The sequence below is a fragment of the Ambystoma mexicanum genome, chromosome 6p (assembly GCF_040938575.1).
Source record: "Ambystoma mexicanum isolate Mex_15411 chromosome 6p, UKY_AmexF1_1, whole genome shotgun sequence".
Classification (NCBI taxonomy): domain Eukaryota; kingdom Metazoa; phylum Chordata; class Amphibia; order Caudata; family Ambystomatidae; genus Ambystoma; species Ambystoma mexicanum.
The window spans coordinates 1,281,203,781-1,281,226,478 of NC_090935.1; the positions used below are offsets into that span (position 1 = coordinate 1,281,203,781).

At 42.7% G+C, this 22,698-nt stretch overlaps 1 protein-coding gene across 16 annotated transcripts in view; it reads right to left on the bottom strand.

Annotated features, from left to right (window-relative positions):
- The window catches only part of PTPRD (protein tyrosine phosphatase receptor type D), a 4,803,934-nt gene that overhangs the window by 3,420,130 nt on the left and 1,361,106 nt on the right, over positions 1 to 22,698 (bottom strand). For all 16 annotated transcript variants that reach the window (XM_069625937.1, XM_069625939.1, XM_069625938.1 and 13 more), the window contains one exon: positions 235 to 345. The gene's annotated coding sequence lies outside the window, so the exon portion shown is untranslated. The remainder of the gene's footprint in view (positions 1 to 234; positions 346 to 22,698) is intronic.

Sequence of the window (22,698 nt, forward strand, 5' to 3'; positions counted from 1 at the left end):
TAACCTGTAAAACTGTCTGTTAAAATGTTCCCACTGTTCCACCGATTTAAAGATATAATACTGGTGACTGCTATGACATGAATTCTTTAAAAGTTATGAAATTTGCAAAATCTATTCGGAACAAGACCTGTCAGTGCTTCTTGCGGATATGTCCCATTTTGTTTCGATTGGAGCGTCTGTAACAAGGTGAGATGCGGATTGACCCGCGGGTCACATGCTCAAAACTTCACTTACATGGAGCCGAGGCTGATCAATGCTTGGGATGCAGGCGCCAACATTCTGTCAGTCATGCACTTCCAGGGAGCTTGTCAGGGGTCAGGAGAGCAGGAACCTTTGATTTCCCACCTGCAAAAGACATATTATGTAAGTCAGACTCTGCCATGATCTGCGAAGCTAAATATGGCATTCATTATGTTATCAGCGCCTGTCAGATTTCAAGTTCATCAGAGCTCATCCCACAAAGGAATGAGGCATAAACGGCGCCTGTCCCTCCGGCTTCTTCCTGAATGACTAATAGGGCACCTGTGGAAGTGAATGGGATTTTCAGATTACAGCTCATGCATCTTTTAACTTGCTCGGCTTCCACTTCCTAAGGCCTACTGCAGCAATTAACTTGTACTTTAAAAAAAATTATGGATGACCCAGCTCTTCATGAATATCCGGGGTCATCGTCGAAGGGACAGGAAACATCAGTGTGTGGATGCATGCCTTATTTACAGCACATGTGAACCAATAACCAAAGGCTTCCTTCTTGACCCTTGAGTTCTGAAACTAAGTGGAAATGGAGCATCGTCCAGGGCCTCTGCTACGCTGTTAATTAGCACGGGGGTAAACATTTCTCTCGGCAAAAAACGGACTCTTTCAAAGCATGTTTGTTCCACGGTCAATGTTTGCAAAGGTTCTAACGCTGTTCACTATTACACACATAGTTAACATTGTTCTGATAGAAAAATTAACTGAACAGATATGAATAATGTTTTGCCCTCGATCATTTTTTCCCTAGTGTAAATTACCTGCAATGACCCAATTGCACCAGTGGAAAGTTTCTGTAATAATTACCCAAAATGGCTAAACAAATAGGGCTTCCCATGAAAAGTGTTAAGTGCCAAAGACGAGTATGCCTTTCCTTTTTTCATAAACTTGCATAATAGACTGGCACTTAAGAGGTTAAGGGAAACCTTTGGAGGTGTTGCTCATTTCTGTGATGGGCACGGAAAACATGTGCTTGTATGTGTATTCTTTCTTTTCATCCCCAAATATCATAAAGGTTTCCAGCCTCATAGCATGCACGTTTTTAGAAAACATATGCATAGTAATGAACATTTATAAAAAAGGTAACCGTCCATATCAAAATTAGGCAGAATATGAATTACATATTCATTATAACAAGTGCAGTATGGGTGTGGAGGCCCATTAGGTCTCTTAATGTGACCCTTGTCAGAGGTACTCAATGCTGAACAAGTGCACCAACACATTTTAGTTCAGTTCAGTTTATTGACCACAAATTGACAATAGTCATCCAGTCACACACATAAATATATACAGCAATAACAGTTTTACAATAGTAGTTAAACAGTGCCTGTCAACCAATGTTGTACATGTTAAAATAGTGCCATTCATATATATTCAAGGGAAAATCTTTAGTTGGATTGACATTAAGGTGACCAATACATTGTAACAAAACCCTTGAAATTCAGCTAGAGCCACCTTAACTTTGCACAAGTTAAGGTGCAAAGATCACATCACTGATTAGACCTAACATAATTTTTAATTTAGCTCATGAAAAGTTTGATTACCTTAATATCAATTTAGGCTGTGGACTTGGTCATTACAAAGACTGGGGTCACTGGCAAGTACCAAAGACCCTAGCAAGCGGTCGGTTACTGTTCAAAAATACAAATGTGCATGGTTAAAAGCCATGCCTAGTACACCATCATTATTTTCAAATATACAATGGGTAATATTGAAAGCTGAAGTCAGTGGCAATGGCTAAAGGCAATAGCTAGTGCCTATTAATATGTGAGAATATACCGTCCGCATAGCTCAAAACCGTGACCACTGGCTAGTATTGTGTTGAAGACCATGGCTAGTGGCTGGTTAGTGTATATAATAAACATTGGGCACGGCTGAAGGCCATGGCACGGCTGACAGCCATCGCTTATTGCATTTTATTATTGTAAATATACAGTGGACATGACCAAAAGATGTACAAACTGCTCAAGGTCAAAGGCCATGGTTAGTGGCCCATTTATATGCTAGAATATGTAGTGGGCACAGCAAAGATTGTGGCAACTTTCCTGTATTGGGCTAATGTCCATTGCTAGTGCCTGACCAGTGCATATAATACACAGTGGACACGATTGACAGCTGTACCACTGATAAAGGGCAAAATCTATGGTCGGTAGACTGTTAAGCCCTCATTACGAGTTTGGCGGTAACCATGCCGCTATTGGCCGCGTCAGGGTCTGGGTCCTCGGAATGAGGACTTACCGGGCCATTCCAAGTTCGGAAGGCCCGGTAATTCCTCCCTCCAAGGACCCAGACACGGTCCTTCCCCATTCCCTTTCAGCCCCCATAGGGCTGAATGGGAATGGGAGAGGGAGCAAACAACGGGCCATAACAAGATGGCCCGTTGTTTGCTCCCTCTTCCCCTCGTGGGACCCGGTAAGCATGCCTGGTTTTCCCAGGTGTGCTTATCGTGTCCCGCAAGGGGAACTCGTAATGCGGCGGTATGAGGTGAACGGCGCCGGCACCTTTTACGGCGCCGTTCACTCCTTACCGCCAGGGTCGTAATGAGGCCCTTAGTGTTTTAAAATATTCAGTGTGATTACAAAACGGCCACCGGAGAGTGAAGTCACACTCTCATAAGCTCCACGGCCAGGCCCTTGAAAGGAGGAAAAAGAGAAAGATAGCATGACATGGAAGAAGATTGCCCACAACCCCTGAGAGACATGCCGAGGCATTATATTGGTTGACGGATGACAGTCGGCGAGAGGAACAGCTGGCCACATTTCCGACAATGGGTGAAGCAAGCCGAGGATACAATGAGGAAAGGTCCGGTCTGTTGGAGGAATGGAGCTGCTGGAGCAGTTGCAGAGAGGGCTCAGAGACATCGAAAGACCGTGAGAGGCAATTCCTCCCCTGCAGTGCGAGAGTGCGAAGGCACAACAGAGGAGATTCAGCCCAAATAAGGTAACATGCAACAGCCAAACAGAGGGAGAGGCAGATCACGAGCACCAGGCCGCGCAGTGCAGAGGACGGACAAAGCAAGTGGAGAGCCCAGAGCAGACACACCGCAACAGAGAGAAGGCAAAGGCACTGAAGCATTCCATAGACAATTCTTCTGTTCAGAGAGGCAGGCTGATCCAGAAAAAGGCCTCCGGCACAGAACTCTGGAGCAACTCATCCTCAAAGGACCCATTCCCACACAGGAGGGATAAATATTATATGCCCCGGCTCCCCCAGGGCTATCAGTAAAAAGTAAAGCGGGCAATCGCTATCCCAAAGAGGGACCGGCTCCTCCAGTGTTCCGACACACAGGCCCCCTCGACTAATGCATACGGAAGAACACAAGCAAGCAGACTGAGGGCCCCAAGGTGAAGCCGGGGCCATAAGCAAGTGAAAGGGTGACAGAGAGTCCTAATCACGGTCCATTAAAGGAACAATAGTTGCAAATTGCAGTGACTGGGGGACTACAATAGGAGGGGCCCGCCTTATGCATATGAAGGTGATAACATTGCAGCTAAACCATGCTAAGGAGTGAGTAAACGAGCAAGCCCAAGGGGAGCCATACATTTTTGGCACACACTCAGATGCCTGGAAATTAAGGGGAAGCAGATCCTAGGGGCGCAGGAGGTAACAAATAATGTGAAGAGGGGCCAATTAGAGAGATGCTGGAAAAGGTCCTCCACAGAGACATCCCCTGCCGAATTGGTTCAACAAGAAAAAGGAGGTGAGCCCCCCCCCACCACATCTGAAGAAATGGCTCTTAGTAAGGAAGATTTCTTGACCTGCTTAAAAGGCATGGAGGAGAGGTTGACAGCTTCTTTCAAGGAGCAGCCGGCTAATCTAAAGGAAGAGTTAAAGAGCTCACTGAAGGAAGTCAGGGAAGAAATTAACTCCCTGGGAAACCGAGTGGACATGACTGAACAAGGTCTATCAGAAGTGGACAAGGAGGTGCAGCAGAATTCAGAATTGTTAGAACAAAATGTAACCACCATGCACAATCTGGAAATTCAAGCAGAGGATCTAGAGAACCGTTCAAGACAGTCCAACAGTAGAATTAAAGGTCTAGGAGAATCTAACTCCGACGCAGGTCTGAAAACAACAGCGCAGCAATGCTTGGCAGTGCTAGTGGCAGGCAATGCCCCCAAGGAAGCAGATCAACCAGATACATAGAGTGGGCCCTAAGAGGAGTGGCGAGAAAATCAGACCTAGGGACATGCTAGCTGTACTGGCCTCCTACGAAGAAAAAGAGAAAATACCCAGAGCAGCCAGGGGCCAGACCACAATATCTGTTAACAGCTCACAGTTGAGCTTGTTCCAAGATTTGGCTGCTACCACACTCGAGAAAAGAAGAGCTATGAGGCCTGTAATGAGAACTTTAGCGGGGAAACAAATCCTTTACAAAAGGACCTTCCCCTTTGGACTAACATTCCCCTGGGATGGGAGACAACAGAGAGCTACCACCTGTGCCGAATGTTTGGCGATAATGGGAATGGAGGATGAAGAAGATTACCCCAAGCATCAAAGACGCAGGGCCCAACAACAGAAAAACAGGCCATTGGAATGGTCGACCACACAAGGAAGGAAAGGAGCCAAATTGAAAGGTCCCCATGGCGGAAGAAGAGGGGAGGAAAAATAATATCGATTCAACATACTACAACATATAAGAAGAGCCAAAAGTATTCAGAGGTCTGAGAAGAATGGGGGACAAATTAATGGAGAGAGGTGGAACAGAGAATGCTATCAAGCACGACTATACAGGCCTGCACAGGGAGGGAGAGGGGCAACCGTGGGGTCTGGGTAGAAATGTGGGCCGGTTTCCTGCTATTTGGGGAGTACTCCTGGATACCGTACCTAGACAGATAGGGGGTGCAGGGGGGTGGGGAAGAGCACGGGGCGAGAACTGGCATATGGGTGACCACACTGAGGGTGTCTAAGAATAACTGAAGTTATGGAGCCAATAAGGGACACAAAATGTACTGGGGAGAGAAAACAATATAGTAAAGATAATACAGTTGCTAATCTTGTCACATAACGTTCGGACTTGAATACCTCTCTAAAGAGGAAGAAGGTAGCTGCACAGATAAAAAGGGGCAGGGTTGATTTGATTTGATAGCACTACAGGAAACACACATCAAAAAAGCTGATGGGCACAAGCTACATATACACCAGTTTTCACAAATACATCAGGCGAATGCCTGGAATAAAATGGCTGGGGTACTAGTGAAAAAGGGCAAAATATATGCCCCCAACACGGGACAAGACACCTTCCTATATGAAACGCTGGGGAAATCAGAAAGCTTTGCAGAAGGGGAGATTCTCCTCACAGGGGACTTCAACATAGCTTGGGATCCGGAGAGGGATAGGAGGAGCGGCTGGGTTATTAACAAATGACAACATCCATCTATGGCAGTGCACACAAGGTTGGCTGGTATGGCTTTGAGAGACTTCTGATGCAAAAAAAGGGGTGGGAATTGGGGTTCACTTGCTTCTCCTAGGTCCACTGATCATTTTCCAGAATAGACTATGTCTGGGGAACCTCCGGGTTATTAGGGGCACTAACGGATACTGAGGTAGATCCGATTGCCATATCTGACCATGCACCAATAATGATCAATCTTAGGGGGATAAAACAGAGTAATCCGCTTTGGTCCTGGTGAATGCCAAGAGAACTCCTCAGGGATGATGTATTATGAGAATCGTTGAGGGATACAATTACGGATTACTTTGCGCTGAACGATACACAAGGGGTTCCCCTAAGCACTGTATGGGATGCCTTCAAGGCTGTTTTGAGGGAGGAGATAAACTCCCTAAAAGCTGTAAGACGGAAAGAGAAGGACAAACTAGAAAAAAACTTGGATGCCAAATTGGGGAAGGCCCAACAAGAATTAGCAGAGCTTAGGAACAGGGAGAACTATAACAAGGTGAAGATACCCAAAGACAACTTAGGATGCTTTGGTCCACTAGGGCCGAGAGCGTTCTTTTAAATGTCAAGCAGTGCTATTGTGTCGGGCCAATAAGGCAGATAAGATGCTTGCAAGGTTGTTGAAACAACAGAGCGGACAGTGACATGTAGGGGGAATTAAGCAACCAGGTAGGTCCATAACCACTGACTCGGAAGGGATAGTACAGGACTTCGTAACATACTACCAGCAGCTCTACTCATCAGAGCCCCTGAATGAACTCAGGATAAAGGCCTTCTTAGTTGGGATAAAGTTGACAAAGATAACGGGAGAACACAGAGAAAACATAGATAGGGAAATTACAGTGAACAAAGTGGAAAGGATGATAAAGAGCCTCGCTAATAACAAGGCACCCGGCACAATGGCTATTCAGGGATCTTCTATAAAATGCATTGCAACTAAAATAAAAAACATACAGCCTTAAACCCTGGTCTGCAAGAGTTCAAAGTACAGCATTTAACCACTAGGCCACAATTGCTTTCTGCTTCATGCAGCATACATTTCATACTGTGGAGTATTTTTATCCACGCCAATGCACCACACTGCACCCCTTTGCCAAGGGGGAAAGAAAACTGCCAAAAATGGAGGCAAGAACCCCTGTGCACACCAAATGTGCAAGACTGTGCAGGGTTCATAAGCCACCAAAAGAGCTGCACACAAAGGCAGAATTGGTGTAAAAACAGGAATCACTGCTGTCATCTGTCATCTGTCACCTGAAACAAGGCCACAGAAGGGCATAATCCGAAAATGCCCTTAATAATTCAGTCATTTTCCCAGAGAATTATGGAAAGGAAAGTATGCTGAAATCATGGATTCTCCAGGCACTCATTTAAAATGTTTAAATCCTTTATAAACTGTGCTTATATTTTATATGTGAAATGAAATAATTTTAATGTCAAGGAGCCCAACCTGGGGCTAGTCCACTATTTAATTTGGATCTGACAGCCTGGCCTGGGAAAATTGACATCTCCGCTTGACAGTTCCTTGAGAACAGGAAGGCTAATGGCTGCTAGTGGTTCCTGCATAATGCCAACAAGCAACACAATGGGGCCGCATTAGACATTCGTCTTCTGGCTAACCAAAGAACAAAGGACAGGCTGAGCATTGACCTCTGCAAGGAGGGGCAGGATGTGGAGGATGTTTCTCAGTGAACTTCAAAGGACTGGACAGCTGCTGCCTGGAAAGGGGAGGTTACAGAGGAGGACTGCGATGTGAAATCCTTATTTTTGTTTAAAGTTCAAAACTCTTTAACTGAGCAACCTAAAGAGGGATACATCTGAAACTTGGTAGACATTAAACTAATTTCAGCCTTGTGATTTTAAGACATTGAGGAAACTGGTACCATTTAAGGGGCCAAAGTGATGAAGAATTTCTGATTGTGGCAAAACTATTTTTGTTGCAAACTTACAATTGTATGTACATGATCCACTGATAAGTGCCCTGAGATGTACTAAATTAGAAATGATTAACACAAAGTGTTATGGGTAAAATTGATAAAAATCCATAGAATGACCAAAGCAGCTCTCACAAAGATGGGAAGTGAATGTAAATGTAGCCAATCAAATATAAAATATGCGTCCAATTTTATTAGGGTACATTATGTTAGAAATGTACATTGTGCAAAAGTTATGTTTTGGTAAAAATTCATGTGGGAGTTCCTAAATCCTGTCATAAAATGACAGCTCTGTTCAGACTGCCAACTAATACAAAGCACATGCCTATAGCCACTCACAACCATGGGGGTGTGTTTTGAAGTTCTGCCCATGTAATGGATAAATATAGGAGTTTCACTACACATAGACACTCGCTGCTTCCAGAACATACTGCTTCTGAACCCATCCAGATGTCTGCACATCACCTTACTCCAGAACTCTTCATCTTGTAGCTGTCTACAGAATTCTTTGAAGATCCATATTTCTTTGCAGAATCCAGACTTTAGCATTGCAGAAGCTTGCTAGCTTGAACCAATTGCAAAATAATTCTGATTCAGCTTGGCTTGCTATCATTAAGTCTTGCCCACTGAAACTTGCATCCTGCCATCTACCGTGTCCAGTAACCAGAAGGGGCCCATCCTAATCCAGCCTGAGGCGCAGTCCGAAATTGACCAGAACTGCGCAGCTGATCCAAATCCCTCCAGAGGTGCCCTGCTGCCGGTAGACCTGATCCACCCTATGACCAGAACAAGACAGTCCAATTTAATTATAATGGACTGTAAGTATAATAGGAAGAACAGTGACCCATAATATATTTGCATTGTATTATCCCTATCTCAACCCATCCCATTTTTAATTCAGAACCCTAGTATTGTTAGAATCCTTCTTTCGCTGATTGTCTCACCTGTGTTCCAAAACCATAACTCCCCCTTGATTTTGAGTAACTAAAGTAAAAGAAGTAGATTATCCACAACGTGGCAGGTTACGCTAGCCACATAATTGTAAGATCCATGTGTGGCATTCTCTATTTCATAGTCATAATATAGTGTAATCAAACCCCTCTGTCAATTTTAAAAGCGCATTTCTGTTTTCTGTTTTCATAGTTGCACCTATTTTGCAAAAACGCCTCTCACTAAAACCTCTATAACTTCTTCAGTTTTAAAGATAGAAATTAAATATCAACTCTCACTGATACCTAAGACTCTTAGCTACCTCCACTACTAAATACCGTATTGCGGAACAGTGTATTTGACCTGTTTTTCTCCAATATTGCATAGTAAAAGTTTGCCGCAAATTTGCTTTTTCCATCCCATCCTGATCTCAAGTGTGTATTGTTGTTTATAATACAGCTCATGTGTGTTAGGACTTGTTTAGAGTTGGTTTCTTTAGAATTTTCTTCATGTAAGCATTTTTACACCATTTTGTAGCATTTCACAAAGCCAATTTTCACCTGTCATTTTAAAAGTGTCATTTGCCAAAACAGTTTTGCTCTCTTGTTTGGGGAGGGAAAAGTGCCTATACACTCTAGAACTTGTCTGTCATTCCTGAATACCTGTCGGTTACTCACATTGGTGTAGGATTGCTCATTTGTATTTAAACAGAACTTTGCAGGGGGAACTATTAACCTAAATGCCATCGCTGCACAAAGCAAAACTGTTCTGTTTTCTGTGTTTCTAGTCTGCATTAGTATAAGTGAATTCAATTGTTTTGCTTATTTTTGAATTGTATTCTGTAACGCTCACCTGATTCTCGCAGAGGCGCCGGTCTTCACTGGGCGACTACCGTATCTTCGAAGGTGATGTGCAGCACCCGGTTGGCTCTTTGGGCTGGACCTCTGTGCACTGTATGCCTGACGTGTAGAGTAAGATGTCTTAGGTAAGTGAATGCCGAGCTCTCCATCTGCCTCGGGGCAGGGTGCTGTAACCAGTTTATTCACTGGATAGGTAGCGCAGGCCTCTTGACTTCAGAGGACTGCTGTCCGTCGTTTACTGCACGAACGGTAAGTTTCGAGTCATTCAAATGTCTTTAAAGTCTTTAGTAATGATGTCTCTTGTTTTGCAGGGTTCCGGCGATGGCGGATGACGGGCTGAAGTGAGTTGAAGATGGAGCCCGTGTGATGAATAGAAGCGCCTGGAAGCACTTAAGTAAGCGCTTGTTGCCTGCTTCACGATGCGCTCTAACTGTCTTTTTATTTTGCAGGTACGAGTTCGGAGCGGCTGCAGGGTGCCGGAATACCCACTGGGTTAGATGTGGAAAGGAGTAATGGCACGTGAGTATTAAAGTTCCCCAATGTCTTTAAACGCACCTTGTTTTGACTTTCAGATGCGGGATGCAGCGCCGAAGGCCTCCGGAGCGTGCGAAGAGTTGGTAAGCTTTTGTCTTTCAGATGCCGGAATGCAGTGTGAAGGCCACTGGAGCGCACAAAGTGTAGGTAAGCCTTTGCCTTTCAGATGCCGGAATGCTAACCTGTTCTTTCTTGTCTTTATAGGTGTTGCTGAAGACTGGATTCAGGATGGTAAGCCTTTTTCCTTAGGCCCAGGACCGGATGCAGAAGACACGATGAGCGTTCTGCTGCAGAGGGTGCAGAATAACGCAAAGCAAGATTCATCCACCGGGTGTGGTTTAAATAGCCTCCTGTAGTGCTTAGGTGTCTCCTTCCACAGCCACGCCTAGGTAAGAAAAGAGTGCCTGGTAAGAAAAGAGTTCCTGCTTTCCAGAAGAGTTCCAGTGTTCTGAATCTAGGGAGTGGCTCCAGCCCCACCCAACAGGAAAAGTAGTTCCAAACAGAAGGGGATCAGAGGCTCAACTGGCAGGCAAGTAAGCAGCATGGTCTGCTGCAGGTAAGTCCACCCAAGCATTATGAGCCTGGCGCTTCCAGCGCTGGGACTGGGCATATTTATGAGCCTGGTGCCACTGGCGCCAGGACTGGGTCCAAAAGGTCCCAATTGGGACTGGTTGGCACTCGGAATCTGGGTTATGGATCTGCTTCCAAGGGAGTTGGGAAAACCCTGACTTTTTGGAAGCAGAGATCATGACATATTGTCACCCTTTGGGTGATTGCTGCCCCATATCTATATATATATTAAACTTATGTGTGATTTGAATACTAAATAAATAAATAAATAAATACATCTTAACTTTACAAACTAGCCTGATTCCTGGTTCAGTGTGACCTGGGGGGTATTTTTATGATGGGTGTGATATGAGTGGTATATAATTCAGAATATTGAACTTATAGACAACAATAAATAAGAGTTTCATCTCACACTACATGCTAGGTGAGACCTGGGTGAGTGCCTGATTGAAATCCCTTACAATATTTAGCCTATAATTTAAAATGTTCAATGATAAAAGGCTAGGTATGAAAATTCAAACAAACCATAACATCATTGTATCATAATGGTTAAGTGCTGCGCCTCAAACTCTTTAGGCCAGGGTTCTCTTAAAGCAGCGTTCAACATAAATGTGATTTATTTATTTCAGTTTTTCTGTTTTATATTGTTGCCCAGAGATGGTGTAGTCTTCTTTTTGAATATATGGGCAGTGTAAGGGGGCATGTCTGGAGTGAGGGTGTGCACATCATCTTAGAGGGTGTGTCTGTGTGTATGTGTGTGTACATGGTGTGAAGTTTTAAGGGACAGTTGGATGTAGTTTATAATGTTGCAGTAAATGGTCAGGCTTTGTTGCTGTAAGTGGTCTTGTAATTCTGTATAGTTTGTTAGGCACCATTGCCTGAGAGGGGGCACCGTTTTCCTCAATTTGAAGCTAAACAGAGTCAGTCCTGATTACTGCATGGATGGGAGACCTGGGAGACCAGTGATTGTTCATCCTCCATGCCACTGTAGCTGTAAAAATATCTATTTTTATAATTATGTAAAAATTATTGCAGGCTTTGAGAACTCCAAACGTTTTATTTAATACCCTGTGTGATCAAATTATTTGCCGTGGAACACACACTTTGGTTAATTGAAGCATGCTACAAGCCCCTAGTTTTATGGCCGTCTCTTGGTGAATGTTGTGATACATCGCAGGACCCCAACTACCCACATTTAAGCAGCATAGAAAAGAGTAAGAAATGATTGGCTGCAAAAATAAAATATGCCCAGGTACTTTTGCACCCATAGTGAAAATCAAAAGCTGGCACCCATGAATATATGCACAGTAAGTGCCCACATATTTTAAAGTGACATACACAAATGTAGTTCAACTGACCTTCTCCTTAGAAGAAAGTGCACAAGACAAAATAGAATTGGACATTTAAAAAAAAAGTAATGAACACTTGAAAAAAAAACCTGAGAGAGGAAATCTTTCAATAAATATGCTGGCAAAGTAAAAAAGGTTCTCACTTTTTAAACCCAGCAATTTGTAGTAAAATATTCCATGGAAAAAAATATCCCAATTTCAAACAAATGCTTGCGGTCTTGTGGGTGGGTGTCTGCACTGGGAACATGACAACCTGAGTAAAATCCTGGTATCCAAATACTTGAGCAAGCTTACCAACTGCAAAAAAACAAAAAAACAAGGGTTTGCATCCAACCTCTGAAAAAAAGTTGTAGGGTCTACCCACATGTTTCCTTTTCTGGTGCCCTGAAAAAACAACCACAGTCAGGGGAAAACAACTGCACCAATTCCCAGGATTGCAAACTATTTTGCCAAATTGTGGACAAATACTCATGATTTAGTTTCCCTCTCATCATTTCCCATCCTCACCCCCATCTCTGTCTTTCAACCATACTCTGCTTTATAAAGCTAACTTCAAAAGTACACATACCATAGTGTCACACACATAAATAAATCCTAATGGTCCATTACTACATCTGTGCCAACTTTCATACCTGGTAAATCAATAATGTGTTTGCACCCTTTATTGTTACCAAGCTTTACTGAACCATTATTTCTAAAGCATAATGTCAGTGCATGTAGTTTGGTTATGGGCAGTGGTCTGTAATGATATTTGGTGTGTTACAGCACAGAGTACAGCACTACTTCACAGGTAGCAATTTTTTTTGATGCAGCACCACCAAATGGGTGTGGTGCATTGCTATATGTGTTGCCAGATTAACATGGACATATAAGTAAAGACAGGCTATTCAGTCAAAAACGATTTTAACATATAAGATGCAAATCTATTTTTACAGTTAAAAGCACACGTGCACATTCAAAAATGCACACTATTTTTCACCTGAAATGCCTATGGTGCAAGAGACACATTTGAAAATTAATAACTAACCTTATTAATAACTAACCTGACTAATAAAACTGCATTTAACATAACCCACTAATAAAAATGTGTCTCCACTGCAGAATTAGGCCTACTCTGAAAGTGAACTTTTAAACGCACATTCATTTTATTTTTCTTTCTCTCTGCTGCTCTGTCCACATAACTACAGGAAGCAAAGGACTCGAAGGAACAGGAAATCAGTTGGTTACAAATGGTTACTGTAGAAACGAGCCATTGTGTAGTGAGGGAGGAGATGGCATGATTGATTCTGATTGGAGCAGCGTCATAGCAAGTATCATGCTAGAGGCAGTGATTAGAGTTTTGCTGGGGGAGCTTGAGGAGAGGGGGAGAACAGTCGAGATTTGGCAGAGCTGGGAGAAGGACCTGTTTCCTGGCTGAAGCATTCCTGCTGCAAAAGCTGAGAATTCCAGGCAATAACCCCGGTTTGAGAACGAAAGACACTTGTTTTCACTGGGGTTAATCTTCAAGGGAGCCAAATTCAGAAAGAGAACAGCTGAAGAAAACTCATGCTGAACAGATAAGGTAATTACAGAAGTGTGGGGGCTGAGTGTGTACGAGAATATTCAGTCAGTGTAGGAAAGGAGATTCCTGTGCTTTACTCACATGTTTAATGTTGCAAATTGAGTTCTTGTCTCCGCCACTCTCTTTTCAGTGTATCACAGACAATGCTGTTACTGTGCTATTTTATTTATTTCTGTAAAGAGTGAGATCGTGTTTAAATGCAACTTTTATAATACACAAAAATATTTGAAAGCAGGCGGGTGGCTGCTTCTTCTTCCACCCATGTTAAATATTGTGACGTTTGTTTCCCTTCCTCATGGCACACTCTGTGTTTTTTTATCACTTCTATTGGCACAGTCCATACTGCCTCTGCTATGCATCCCATTATTCCATCAACCCATCCTCCCAAGGAATATGCTTTCCCTCTTATTTGCAATTGTGGTCTGTTGGCACAATAAGCTATCAAATTAAATTGGGCATCTGTACACCTTAATATTTGGTGATCCACTAAATCAACATCTCTTCTTTTTGGACCTAACAGTATGTACTTGCGTACCTTACTTTTCATTCTTATAGTTTCAATCATGTGTGCCTTTTTTACATTGTTGTCTACGTATAGGAATTATGATCCTTTGAGATACTTCATAAAGGTCGATTGCCCCAGAAAATTTCATCTGGTCTGGCATACTATGAGATGTACCAGGCAGTGTGCTCTGTACTCATGTACTTCTTGAGGTATAAATACCCAAGAGCCTGTCATGGTATAGGGAATACGTTAGTAAACAAAGCAGCTTTCTCTTGATATCTCTCACACCACCTTCTCCATTGACCTATAGCAGAGTTTCCTTTAATATTCATGGAATTGTCAAAATACAATTTAATGTACTATTCATCATCTGTAATACTTTTTCTAGCCCTTATTATCTCCACAACTGTGCGGAATACCATTTCCTATACTAACTTCCCTAACTGGAAATCTACTTGTTTTTTTAACTTCTTCACTAACATTATGCCATAGGAACACATTTATCTTATCACTATCAGCTAAATGCAGTGTGTGATAAAATAAGAAATAAAAACAAAAAAAGAGAAAGGAAAACAAAAGGACTACAATAGCCATAATGTCAGTTGTTTGCAGATGTGTCCTGCAGTATATTGATCAGAGTATTATGAAGAGATCAGGAACATAAGAATACAAAAACATTCATACAGTTTACTTAGTAGCAGGCAATAGGAGGTTATTATTTTTCAATGGTGAGTGAGACAAGCTGCATATACCTTTATCAAAACATTTGCAACCAATGATAATGACAATAATAAAAGATTTAATTGATTAATGTTTATTTTTTATGTTCAAACCACTTACACTATTATGTGGTTCATTGATAGAGGATGTAAACATATAAACATATAATAATAGTGCTGATAAAAAAACATAAACATATAAACATGTGTTAGATAAAAAATGTAAGATAGAAAAGTAGAAAAAATAGTCAGTTATAGTTGTATGCTCTTGTGATCCATAGTCCTTAATACTGTGCTGGTGATATATTCAAAACATCCTCAGCATCAACTCCTTTCTTACTGTTTCAGTGATAGTTCACCATCAATGTTCTTCAAGTAATGCAACCTAATTTATATTTTTTGCATTGTTGAGTTCCTTGATCTTGTCAATTTGTTTTTCAGCATGCACTTGGGCTCTGGTCCTGGCTATGTTTTTGTTCTCTTCTCCCTCAGGATCCTGATAGTTGCACAGCAATGCAGCACTCTTGTATGGTTTTACATCAGTAAGGTGGACCTACACCTTGTGCTACAACTGATGTAGGGGTACAATAAGTCACAATATGGGGACCTGTGAACCTTGGGTGGTGACATTATTGTACATGGTTGAGGCACAGCACAAGGTCCCCAGGGAACAGTTGCAGAGGTGGAATAACTATGGCAGCGTCTAATTCTGTCTCATCTTCTTCTTTGCCTTTTGTGATACCTACCTGCCTTTCCTTTACCTTTCGGGAAATGAAAGAGAGAGATTTAGTCATGGACATCATATAGTCATGTAACTCATTTCCTAACACAGTCACCATGTTTTGGGCTTTTATCTGCATGTGCGTGGGTGGGGTAATGGGCACATACATCCGACGACCTGTCACCAACTCATGAGAAGTCAGGTGATTGTCTGAGCCTGGCTGATTGTGTAGGGCAGAAAGAGCCAGTGGAAGGCAATACATCCAATCCTCATGCAATGTGGCACACAATCTTGATATGTGTTTTTTCAGGAGGCCATTGAGCTGCTCCACAAAACCATTCACTTGTGGGTGGTAGGCTGAACAGTGTTTATGCCTAATGCCTAATATAGGTGTTATGTTTGCAAAGAACTCATTTTTGAGCAATGAGGTCCATTATTCGATCTCAGCCCCTCAAACACACCAAATTGGGGGAACACTTCATGTGCAAGGACTGTTGCTGCTGACATGGCATGGGTGGGTGCATGGTCCTGCTTCTATCCATCTGGGGAAGGGACACACCACCACAATTACATACTTTTATCCTTTGCCTGTTTGGGCCATATAAATGTAATTCACATCCAGGTGTCTGAATGGGCCATTTGGGCTGTGTATTGTTCCTCTCAGGGTCCTAAGTGTAAGGCCTGTTGTGTATTTCTGACAAGTTGCACATTTGATGATGAAGTTTGTCACATGTTCGTGCAGGTTGAGCATGAAACACTCACTGGAAATCTCCAATGCACTCCTTTGAAATATGTGCTGGGTAGTGTAACTGTTCTTATGCTACTGTGAGCAAATCTAGTTGCATTTCAGGCTTTTATGTGTTTCCCCGTCACCACCAAAGATCCATTGGGCACAATGAACAGCCTATTTTTCCCCACAATTTCTGCTCTTCTGGTAATGCCCACCCTTATAGCTCTATTAACTGTGCTGTGTGATGTTTCAAGTGCTATTATTGCGTGCCAACTCACCCCTTCCTCATCAGTGCCATTTAGAATCATTCTATCCTCCCTCACTACAGCAATCTCTAGCTCAATTGTAACCCATTCCCCTTCAGTTACATCTATAGGTATCTGTGTTCTGATTAAAATGTATGTGGGTATGATATGATATGATATGGCATTTATAATGCACCTATACACAAGTGTTTCAAGCACGACTAGGCAAGGGATGGGAACAAAGGGAGGACAGACAACAATCCTACTAGGCCAGGTGTCATTCAGATTAAGCAAGTGCATGGGAAGGGGGCAGGGACAGTGCAGTACATGGGAATAGATCATTACAATAAGTAAAGTAACGGCCAGCAGGTGGCAAGTGCAAGGATACGTGCAGACATCAGGTGTCAATGGCTGGGTAGTCTCAATAACTGTCCCTTAATGTGGAGGAAGCCATGCTAACATCACTTGTACTCCATAGAAAAATACTTCAGGATCCACCGGTACTCCCCTCTGTACTTTCTGCCCATGAAAGGCTTGTATGTATTCCTTTGCTGTCTGGAAATATATGCCTGGTATAGAGCATTTTATGCCATGTTCTGTGAATGAGATCGACATATTGAGTTTAGCCATAAGTTCTCTTCACAATATGTTAACAGTTGTCTTCCTGGAATACAGGAATGAAATCGCTACCACCTGCTCTCCTACTGTCACAGACAAACTGTCAGTGAAAGGTACCATATTTGTAGCCCCAGAAATAACTTGAGTGTCCATGAATATTCCTGACAACGGACATCGGCCCTCTCTAACACAGGATTGCATTGGCCCAGTATCAACTAAGAAGGAAAGAGTCTGGTCACCTATAGATACCTCTGCCCTCAGTTCCTGTTCTGTGTCTGTGGTTACTGATAGGATAGGGCACATCAAGGTCTTCTGTGGGCTGTCCTATTGGGGATACATGCTCAGTCCTGTCCTTGTAAAAGGGTTCCCCCCAACTGCTGTCACTACTCCTATCTGAGATATCAGTGACAACATGTTTGTATCCCACTGTCTCACTGCTTGTTTTGATGGTGCAGCATTCTGTGTTTGCTGTGTCAATGTCTGTTGTGGTTGTTGTGGCACTATCTGTGGCCCTTGTTGTTGCTGCACCTGCTGTGCTTGTGTCTGATCTGGTGAATATCGTGTGCAGTCATAATAACCATAATCTTGCTGTGGTGCACCTTATAGTGCTGGATATGCCATTCCCACTCTTGGCCCATACTGCATTGCACCTTGCTGCATTGCTGCTCTACTTCTACACACTCAGGAAATGTGCCCTACTTTCCCATATGTCCAACATACTGTTCCGGTGGCCCTAGGTCCCCCAAAGTGTGGCTGTTCTCAATCAAACACTCCATGTGGCACTCCAAACCCTCACCCTCTGAGAACAAATCCTCTTCCTCTTCTGGGGTAAAAACTACTCTTCCCTGTTCTTGCAAAAAACACCCATGCTCTGCTCTGGCATGACAGCTCCCTGTTCATTATTACTGACTCCTGAATTTATCAATACCACTCCTTCTACTGCCATTTTAGATACTTTCTTCTGCACCAATTGTGCCTCTTCCTTTTGCCTTTCCTCTATTTTATTTTGAGCCTTCTCCTGCTTTAACCTACAGTGATGAACAATAGTCATTTATATCTCTGGCCATGGTCTAATTTCAATCCCCACCATCTTTTTTAACTGTCTCTGTACTTCTTCAGGTAGGCCCTGACATAAAATATGATAAAGCACTGTTATATTTTTGTTCCCAATGGTGTTGAGTTTCCAAACACCAACATTCTTTAATGTTTTGAATATAGGTAGCAGGGTCCTCAGTAGGCCCCATCGTCCTAGTCCTTATGGTGCTCACATCAGATTGGTCTGGAAATAGCACCCTCAGTTCCTTCCATACATTAGCTCTACAATTATGACCAAATTAGGACCCATCGTATGTAGTGGTGTTCTGTTTTGTGACTGCAAAATAGTCTGCTCTCTCCCACATGTCATCTGCCTGGTCACCCAATACAGATGCAAATAGGATTTGCATGTCACCTCTAGCTAATGCTTTCCCAGCTGTCTCTTGCTCTAGCTTGTAGATCCACCTGCCTACCCCTGCTGTAAGTGATGGCAGCTTATCCATCATTATTCTTGTCTGTCTGATTCCATAGAGTGTAGTGTCTTAATCCCTTGTAGAGCAGTGGGAATTGTGTTATCACTTTCTTGTGCAAATGTGATGCTGTGAAATTTCTCCTTTTCAAGGACTCAGCTACGTTGTGTTGCTGGCGTTCTGGAAGGTTTCTTAAGAAATATGGTGATCTATGGTCTGTATTTATGGAGAGTACTGATGTGAGGGGTGGATATAGGCTTAAGTTTGGCTGCAGCAAATCTGCTATCTTCCCTACGCCTGGTCCTGTGGTATCCATTTGTAGGGCTTGCGCCGCCTCCTCTCCCCCTCTTCATCATAGATGCCTACTGAATCTGTGTCTCTGTCACTTTTTCCACTGTCGTCATCCTCAAGTATGAGATAAAAACTCACTTAACAGGCTCACTTGCATATGTTCCTATCATTATCGTGGCAACACATCTCTGCCCCTGGTATCTGGGGTTATTTTCCCACTCCCGTCTCCCCACATCTCTGGCATAATATTTATGCTGACCTTTTGGGTCATCTCATTTCTAACTTTTTCAAATGTCTTAATTTCTCTTGCCATTCTTATGTTCTTCTCAATTAGCCTCGTTACATACTTATCCCTTTCGCCTAACTCCCTTTTCCTTCTTTGTCTTTCCTGTTCCTCTCTCTGCATTTTCTCTGCTGCTTCTCTACTCTTTCTCCCTCTGTGCATTGTGCTCTATCTCTTCCTGTTTATGCCTCCTGAATTCCTCCCTGGCTGCTTCCTTGATTTCATCATACTCCACTACCTTCACATCATTATTTTCTGTACCTTTCCCATCGAGTTTCAACAATATTTTGACTCGTACCCATTTCTCTGGTTGCATCATTGTCTCCCCACTATCTCCATTACCTATGGGTACGCTTTTCACCCTATGACCATCTATCTGCATGCCTCTCACTCTCCAGAGCTCTTCCTTAGCTGCTCTTAGCTGTTTTACTAAGCTATGTAGCCTTATATACTCTTCCTCACCCCTTAACTGTGTCTCTGAGCTGTGCCATGCTTCATTATCCATTGGCACTAATGGCGCCTTTCCTCCTACTATCATCACTTTCCTCATCAGAGGAATCATAACAGCGATTACTATACCCTACAGCTGATGCTTGAAGTGGGTATATTCTGGGATGGCTGGGGCTGGTGTGCTCTCCTCATACGGAGGCGGTACTGAGAATTGTGCATGAATGCCTGCCTCAGCTAGTGATGGCGGAATTGTTGGCTGTGTGTGAGCGCTCTCCACAGAGGGAGGAGGTGGTGATGTTGTGAGCTGATTGTGCTTCCCCTTGTGCTTCTTGTGGCCATAACATGTACATCTTTCACCCAGTCAGCATTATACTTAATGATTTTACTACTATATGTAGGGAATGTGTTTCTTAGGTGAATTATTGGGTATCTGAGATGGTGACAACTTTTAAGCAGTGCACAGCTTGGCACTTACACAGAATAAGTAATACAAATGGTGTTTCAGTTTACCAATAATCAGAACAAAAATATTCTTCACAATTCTCTCATACTTTTCCCTTACTCAGACCTCCTCCCCACTTCAAAAATGCACCACATATTAAATAGTTTTCATTATCTGGGGGCCGCCCCAATGTCCACATCCTACCTCTGAGTCACAACAACAAATTCCGCTCACAATCTAAATGTTCATACTTACCCCATCAACCTCTATCAAACAATACTATCTGCTAAGCTCACAACACACAAGGAAAAACACCTCTACAGGACCTACCCTAAAACACAACACAATGCTGGCAATCAACAATGTAATCAATTAAAATACAATACAACACAATAAAATACAACTGTCTTCAATTTTTTTTCCTTTTGCCCCAGGGCATTCGTATGTCTTTATCTCTTTTACTCCACCCTCAAAAGAAGGTTGGGCCCTCAGGGGCCCCTTCTATGCAGCCTTCCAAGACCTTGTTAAGGGATTTCCTTGATCAACTTCACTGTTTCTTAAATATCATACAATAAGTTCCCCAACCCACAAAGGTTACCGTGCACATAGCATACCCATGTGTCCATGGACCTTTGAGGATTGTGACTATCGGTGTCTGATCAATTTGCCAGCTCCTCCACTGCTTTCAGTGGGCAGTGGAAGACCAGGCAGGATTCCACTCCAAAGCCGCCTCCTGCTGATCTCCTGTTAAGTTGTGCACAAAAAATGATGCTCTCCTGAGCGATCTGCTGTCCAAATAGGAGGGTGGAGAGGGCCCCCCAAAGTCCACAAATCTCCAAACCATACTTTACTACCAGATGAAGATCAGAGGTCCAAAAACAGTACAGCCCTTTTCCTTGTATTTGCCAATAAAGAGACAATACAGAGTGGTTGGTGGTATGTCAAATGCAAGGTATCCCAGCTTTACTGGAAGTATGCAAAAGCTGGGGAGAAAACAAGAACAGCAAAGCTCTCTCTCTCAAAGTATGTTCTACGTTTGAACAGAAAACACAGTTTATATAATGCAAATGAGTCATTCTGATGTCAGCGTAATCACTGAGCTATGAAAGCCTATCTCTACTGCTCATTGGTCCTAATTGCTAAGCTACATTTAGTATCTATATGTATGACCTTACCAATTGGGAAACTCTCAATCTAAGGTCCCACCCATAAAATATCCCATAAAAATGTACAACCTCATCATGCTTGAACATTATTGGTAAGCTCTAAATTACTTCTGCAGTGAAAAGGACGTATACTTATCGATTAACATGGAGTCACACTCTCCATGACCTGGTGACATGATGACATGTGCATGTGGATGGGAGGAGAGGACAGGTGGATCATCTTTGTTCTTGATTAAATGAAAAAGCCTATTTTATCTCTGCCATGATGTCTCTGAGTGGCAAGGACATCGTCCTTGCCCAAATTCCAGTTGTACGGCCCACCCTGTCTTGCAACAGTAAATGCGCCTTTCTGTTCTTGAAACATTGTGAATAATTATTATTATGAGTCGTGCCGCTTTCACCATATTAAGATCTTTTGCAAAATTATTTTGTCTTTTTAGCTGCACTTGCTTCTCTGTGATGCCTAGCCGATCGCTGAGGCATTAATCTGTCAACTACTTTTGAAATGTCCTAGTCTGCTGTGTTGTTTTGGCTGATGTTTCTTAGTGGTTGAACGCTCACAATGGTATCTTGTTCATTTAGGTAAACTTGCTCTCCGGGGTCCTCAGCTTTGACATTCCTTTGAGGCAGCCACTGCAAAATGTTCCTGAATTAAATGTATTTGTTTCAAATAGCGTACTTAGCTTTGAGGCTTCTTAAAGGTACTGGACTTGCATTCTCCAATGTGGTTGTGCAGTTAAAATGGCAATAGCTTGTCACGTTTTTAATCTTCTGCAGGACACATTTGATTTGCTATCTACAGATTTCCTGATGCATGCCTGTCACATTATTATGGGTAGTAGCAACCTTATCTGCCTACAATTGTCTGCCCTACGTGTGTAGGGAGCCCCTATCTTGTGTACACGCCTTCCTGTCACCAATTCTATTCTATTTTAAAGCACACTAATTGTGCAAGCTAATGCCTTACCTGCTCCCTACTAGTCTAGCGCAAAATAACTATTCTTTGTGCCAGCTGCATTTCCAGGAGAATTTAAAGTGAATTTTCAAATGTGTCTTTTCTTATTTTATCATTTTATTTCTTCTAGGGAAAGCAGGGGAACAGAGCCTGAACATGCTCTCTTGTCAATAACAGCCCCACTACAACGCTAGTTACTGTAAAGGAATGGCAACCTGGTCTGTCCAGAAAGCATTTCATTCTGTTTGATAGAATTCGTATATTTATTGCCAGAGTCCAAGCACATCTGCTACCCACAAAATAATCCCAAACTATTTTACTTTTTTTATTTCGGGTATTTATTGAGTGTTCACCTAGCTTCGAGAAGCAGTGGAGCACTGTACATCAGGGCATAACAGGATTGCCCTTCAGGGGCACATTTACAACAGGGAATAGTTACATTATAATTAATGCTCACTAGGCTGTGGTTTCTTGTCTCGTTAAACAGCTCCCGTTTTCCAGCGCATTGATGCTTTCGGGCCATAGTTTGCGCTATATAAATCATAAATAACTAAATAAATAAGTAAATAAGAAGCAAACCAGCAATGAGGGCTGAGGTACATTTGGCATAGATTGAGAAAGCCCCTGTTTTAAAAAAAAATGTTCTGCAATTTGGCAGCTCTAATCTGACCAGGTCCTGATTT